Source organism: Lynx canadensis, chromosome B2 (assembly GCF_007474595.2).
Source record: "Lynx canadensis isolate LIC74 chromosome B2, mLynCan4.pri.v2, whole genome shotgun sequence".
NCBI lineage: Eukaryota > Metazoa > Chordata > Mammalia > Carnivora > Felidae > Lynx > Lynx canadensis.
In genome coordinates this window covers 4,684,464-4,691,248 of record NC_044307.1, presented here as the reverse complement: position 1 = coordinate 4,691,248, position 6,785 = coordinate 4,684,464, and positions in this window count along the sequence as shown.

Sequence of the window (6,785 nt, the reverse complement as noted above, 5' to 3'; positions counted from 1 at the left end):
GACAGCTGGGCCCCTTCTCCCCGGGACGACATTGGATGAATACTGCCAAACTCCAATTTCTGTATCTTACTGTTCTAGCTCCTCACCCTGTGCCTTCTTCCTACATCTGCTGCCATAGGTTCATCCTGAGATGGCGAAGCAGAACTACGATCGTTCCCTCTTCCAGATGCCTTCCTGCGCCACGGTGGCGGGCAGGTGCCAGCGTGGGGCACACTCACCTGCCTCTAGAGCTCCTCCGGTGACTTACATCCATCAGGCAGGTGCACCGATGTGAGTCTTGAAGGAGCGAATGGGCAAAAGCAGTTGTTGGCCTTGTGTCAGGAGAACGGACTGTCTGGCAAGCGGGTCGACCCAGAAGCTTCCGGATCATGGCAGAGGCATGGTGCTTCCGGGGCCTTAGGCGGCCTGTTCTTTTAAGTTCAGACAGTGTACCCTGAGTCCTCGCAATGATATTATGAGCTGTCGGTAACCATTCCTAAAGCTCCTTTTGCATAAATTAGCCAGAGTATTCTGTAGTTTGCAACCCAAATACCACAGACAGAGATGGTAATTTGGATGCCATTACCAACCGCTTCACAGCGGCCTCCTGGAGTCGCTGTATTGGAAGGAATTCTGAGGCCTCGGCCAGGCTCAGTGAGAACACCCGCTCTGCTGGATTGAGGCCACCGTTATGGCCCCAGAGAGAGAAGAATTACAGTTGTGCCAGACTTTCGCCATCTGTGGTTAAGGCGATTGACAGAAACATGTCTTTCTTCTTTGGTTTTACAACCATACCGTCATGCGTAAGGTGTCTTCTGCTAAGGTGTTGACGTTGTAAGCTTAACTCTGGAAATCCGAAATTTTAGACATATTTCTTTACACTTAGTTTTTAGAAGTATAAGCTACGTTTGTCTCTGACGTCGAGGGTTGAATGATTGTTGCTGGAAGTTCTTGAAGAATGGGAATGTTCTCTTGAAAATTTCTTGCTCCGCCAAGATAAAGGAGATTCAGAATATTTACGTTCTAGTATACATTTTCACTATATATGCCTGTCTATATTATAGTAGGTATGTATTACATTTAAGGGGTAGGATAATCAATGTGGCTAGAAAGAAGGAATTAAGATCTTGCTCGAGTTTAAATATGTATGTATTCTATTTCTTACAACTTCCCTTTACTATTCATAGTTTAAATTTTTTTTTTCAACGTTTTTATTTATTTTTGGGACAGAGAGAGACAGAGCATGAACGGGGGAGGGGCAGAGAGAGAGGGAAACACAGAATCGGAAGCAGGCTCCAGGCTCTGAGCCATCAGCCCAGAGCCTGACGCGGGGCTCGAACTCGCGGAGCGCGAGATCGTGACCTGGCTGAAGTCGGACGCTTAACCGACTGCGCCACCCAGGCGCCCCATAGTTTAAAATAAAATTTTGTTGAATCCTCCATAAAGGCTGTAATGTGTGCTGGTGATAGGAAATTACATTTGTTGCATTGGCTGTAGAACATGACTATTATAGGAGACAGAATCTTCTTAAACTGTAAATGAAGTTAGCAGCCTTATGCTATTTTCTCTTCCACTATGTATATCTCTCAGGTTCTCTTGTTGGACAGAGAGGGCATCCATTGGCCCCTCTTACAGGTGGAGAAAGAAAATAAAGCCACTCTGCCTGAATCCACAACACAAAGCATGATTTCTTTGACAATTCCTAGAGTTTGGGGTTCCTCATTGTCTCTCCCTTGTCCCATGTCCACCTGAAAGGGCTCACCCCCGGGGGGGTTTTCTCTCCGAGGGAGACTTTTACTTTCCAACTCAGAGGTGACAAAGTTAAGGCTGTAGTGGCCATCCAGCCACTACCGTCTCATCGCCCAGGCACAGCCTGTTCTGACACGTGTTGACGCAAGTTGAACAGACCTTTTTTTTTTTTTTTTAATTTTAAAGAGAAAGGAGAGAGTTTTTTCTTTGACCCCAAGTTAAGACAACAGCCCGGGATACGCAGTCTTTACAAAAAAAGAGACTGTTGTAGGGAAGGAACTTTTGGTGCCGGGTTATATATGTTTGTTTGTTTTACATAAAGAGTTACAAATCATCATGACAAAAGACATTCCAGAAAGTTACAGACTTTATCTTAGTGTTTTTAGTGTGTGCAAAGCTGTAGGGCTCTAATCTTATGGGAACCAGGGAGGTTTGTTTTCTTATCTTTATGTTTGGAATGCTCCGTTTTGGTTATTTATTTATTTTTTTTTGACGAAGCAGATGTACAAGTGTGCTCCGGGCAGAAATAGAGCCCTGGCTTTGAGGTCTTGCCGAGTCATTCTGACCTTGATAAATGTCAAAGTATAGCTTCCCTGGGAGCCCAGGAGCAGGACCCACCAACATGAAAAGTCAAAAATTTCCTTTATCGCACCCAAGAGTCCAACCTGGGTGAGACGCCTGTGCACAGCCGATCTGAGGCATGAGGCCAGGAAAGGGAACTTTTGGAGTTGGAAAGAGCTGGAAACAAACTTTGGTTCCTCTCTCCTTTCATCAAGAGCAGGTGTCGTTCCAAGGGTCTCCTTGTTGCAAACATGGCAATTCACTGTAAACACAACCCAAGTGTGGTTCTATTAAAGCAAGGGGAAGGTATTTATTATAAGATGCTAGGACAGGGGTGTCTAGGTAGCTCAGTGGGTTAACTGCCTGACTAGTGATTTTGGCTCAGGTCATGATCTCACTGTTTGAGGTCGAGCCCCACACCAGGCTCTGCACTGACAGCATGGGATTCTTGGGATCTTCCCTCTTACTCTCTCTCGGGCTCTCCCCTGCTCATGTGTGTGTTCTCTCTCTCTCAAAATAAATAAACTTAAAAAAAAAAAAAGATGATAGGACAAACGTTTCAGGCAGGTGTGTGAGGGAGAGGACCACCACCGAGAACCCAGATGGCCGTGAATCAGACTCTGCCTGGCCTTGACTTACCACAAAGTCTAATCCGGGCTTCTGAGTGCTGGGGTGCCCTCCTGGCTCTGTGGGCAGCCCATGGCTCTGGAGAACTGAATCCCGAAGACTGAATCCTGACTGCACCCCTGGAAGCTGCCTGACCCTGGCTAAGCCACTTGAGACATGAGCGCCCTCGACCTTGGATGGGAACAGCTTTCGCGCCTACTCCTCCGGGTTGCGGTGAGGACCGGATGAGCTCATCCTTGTGAAAACAGTACCTGGTGCGCGGCCAGCACTTAATATTTATTAGCTATTAATCTGACCAGACGCTTTTCTTTCTCCCCGTGGATCGGTTTCCTCTGCTTCACTGGGCCTGCGTCCAAGCTCGGCCACCCCACGATGGCGACCCCACTGGTAAGTCCGCACCACCCCAATCCAGGCCAACAGCCGGACTGAATGTGATTCCCTCAAGTCTCCAAACCACAATCTCAGCAGAAAGCAGAAAGAAGCTTCTTGATGGGCTGCGGTCAGGGAGGCAAATGAACTCAGCTGTGGAAGGTTGAATTGTGTGCACGTGGGAGTCAGGGTGGAAACGGTGGTGGTAGAAAGAAGGGGCATCTTTATGGCTGGTTAATCTTCCCCAAAGGGGTGAGCCCAGCAGCCCTGCATTTTGTGGTCTTTCGTGATAAGCCTTTCATGAGCAGTCTTGGGCCCATCCCAGATACGGCGTGTCCTTTAACCACATCTGTGTGTGGGTTTCCCTCCTTTCCCCGCTTTGTGCTTTGGCTCACAATTGCCCTTGATCTACAGTCATTCTGCTCACAAGTGCAGAAAGCCTGGGAGTTTCCCGGCAGAGCCATCCACAACCAGAGACTCTGACTGCTGGTAAGAGAGTCTGAAAGCCCAGCATCCTTGCCCTGGTTGGGGACACAAGTCCCCTGGGTGGCTCAGTCTGTTAAGTGCTGGACTTTGGGTCAGGTCATGATCTCACGGTTTGTGAGTTCGAGCCCCACGTCGGGCTCTGTGCTGACAGCTCAGAGCCTGGAGCCTGCTTCGGGCTCTGTGTCTCCCTTTCTCTCTGCCCCTCCCCTGCTCATGCTCTCTCTCTCTCTCTCTCTCTCTCAAAAAGAAACATTAAAAAATTTTTAAAAAAAAATAATAAAAAAAGTAAGACAATCCCACGGATCCAAAAACAAGCCTGAACTCAGTCGTGAGCCATTAATGAATGTAACTGCTGTCCATGTGAAGTAGATTCTTTCATTCCTCTGGGATTGGATTCTGTTTCTCATCCTTGTAATTCTTCCCTGGGTCCCACCCACCGAGAGGGAACCCCATCTCTCTGCCTTCAGAAAGTGATCTTCTTTCAAAGAAAACAAGGATAGCCACTCGTATTAAAAAAAAAAAAAAAAGGAAAGAAAAGAGAAGGTTGGTCTGGTATGTGACCTGATCGTGTCTGTTGCCCCCCACCCAACCCACCACCCCCCCAAGCTGGAAGAGCAGTTTTAACTTTCAGAAAAACAGGCTCTTGCTGCCAAGTGCGGCTGCCTGTCCGAAGCGGGGACCGGGAGACGGAGGGAGGGTGAGAGACGGTGGTTCTAGACAGGCTGACACCCCAGCTGACGCTCACGTGGGAGCACTCCCCGTCCCTACTGTGGAGGCTGCTGCTGCTAGTTTTAAGGGCAGGCCATCCGTGTGGCCTTCCACGAGAAACGTGCTCGCAGGGAGGGGTCCCGCCGCAACAGCCAAGGGGCTCTGTTGGGCCGACAGGTCAGTCCTTGGAGCCGGGCTGGCCTCAGAGCCAGGCAGGCACGACTGTCACGGGTGGGGTGGGCTCTGAGCCAGTCTCTCGTGCCCAGACAGACCCACGTCCGAGTGCTTCATCCATTTTGGGGGCTGAAGACATGTCTATTGTTAAAAATGCAAGCCTTTCAAGAGAGAGGACACATTTCCCTATTATATTAACCAGGACCCTCCGGGTTGCAACAAGAACTTAATTCAAAAATAGCGTGCACATTGGGGTGCCCCAGGGGGCTCAGTCGGTTGGGTGTTTGACTCTGGCTCAGGTCATGATCTCACAGTTCGTGAGTTCGAGCTCTGTGTCAGGCTCTGTGTTGGCAGCTCAGAGCCTGGATCCTGCTTCAGATTCTGTGTCTCCCTCTCTCTGTCTCTCTCTCTGCCCCTCCTCCACTCCCATTCTGTCTCTCAAAACAAACATTAAAATTTTTTTTAAATAGCATGCGCATAAAAGAGAATTTATTTGGCTCAGGAATTAGGTTTGAAGGGGTTCAAAAACAGGCAGATCAGGTGCCCAAACAATGTCATCATAAATCTATCTTCTTACCTCTGCCAGCTTTGGTTTTTGTCTGTGCTTGCTTTGTTTTTTAGGTGGCAAAGACAGCTTCCGGTAACCCCCTACGGTGCTAGTAACCCTAAAGGAGGGAGTGCCCCTCCCCCATCAGCCTGGCAAAAATCTCAGGACTGCTTCTCATTGGCTCAAGTGGAGTCATGTGGTCTCCGTGAACCCATCACCGTGGCTCTGACCTCAGTTGCGTACCAATTGCTGGAGTTGAGGGGTCAGCCCCACCCAAAGAGTGGGAGGCGTGGTTCAGCAAAGAAAACGGAAGTGCTCTTACCAAGAGCGGAGAGAATGAGTCATGGGAAGATAAAGCTAAAACCTTTTTGCCTCACTTGTGCTCGATTTTCATACCTCCACCGTAATGACAGGCAGCGAGCAGGTCCCTGAAACATGAGGCACAGCAGAAATAGAAAGACAAGTCCGGAGCAAGGGTCACCGTGCTGGGAAACCAGGCTGGGGCGGGGGACCCTGCATGAGGGCTCCCTGAGGCGCTAGGGGGCAACCCAGATTCTCCCAGACTCTAGTGGTCTCTTCTTAGAAGCTGAGCAAACATCAAGGCCCTGTGAAGAGCGGCAGTTGGATTCCAGAGAGCTTGATGGGTATGGGGCAGGCGGCCGGTACCGCAGCTCACAAGTCATACCCACCGGCATCCCTCGCCTTGTAAGCTCAGCCTTCAGCCTTGTTTACCAGGAATGAAATACTCTGTCGGGATTTTCTGCCTCCTAATCCCAGGATCCTTCATCATGCTTCGTGTGGTATGTTGGTGCCTGGCAGGGACACCTGTGATAAAACCAGGGACTCCCGTCTGATGAGCGGGACTACCCCGTCATCTCTTTTTCACCACTGCGACCGCCAGGCGGCTAAGGTCTCCTGAGCCCCACGTCGTAACAACCTCGCCAGAGGGTCTCCTGTTTCCTCTGCAGATGAGGAAGGGCTTGGAGAAAGGGGAAGTGATTTGCCAGCCAGTGAGTGGTGGACCCAGGAGAGAGACCCCCAGAGCCGATGTCCTTAAACCCCAGGCCGCCACCAAGAATCCGAAGCCGGAAGTACTGGGGAAGCAGGGAGGGGTGAAGCCTAAATGCAATCGGCGATTTGGGGTAGGGAAGACGCCCAGGCGTGCAAGTCGTGGCTGCTGACGGTCTGTGCACAGGGGCAAGGAGCCAAAAGATTATGAGAGCATGCTTCCTCTTTGCTGAAGATGGTGCCACTCCGGGGAGGGCGACCACATAACCGATCGTCTCAACCAACACCGTTTGAGAATGACAGGGCACTGTGACTAATTACCCACGAAGGGGCGCCCGGGTGGCTCGGTCGGTTCGCGGTTAGCGTCTGACTGGGGCTCAGGTCATGGCCTCGCCCGTTCGTGCGCTCGAGCCCCGCATCAGGCTCTTTGCCGCTAGCTTGGAGCCCGGAGCCTGCTTTGGATTCTGTGCCTCACTCTCTGCCCCCCCCCCCCCCCCCCACTGCTCACCCTCTGTCTCTCTCGAAAATAAACACAGCATTGCAGGGTGGCCGGCGAGGGAGGCGTCAACCGGCCTTG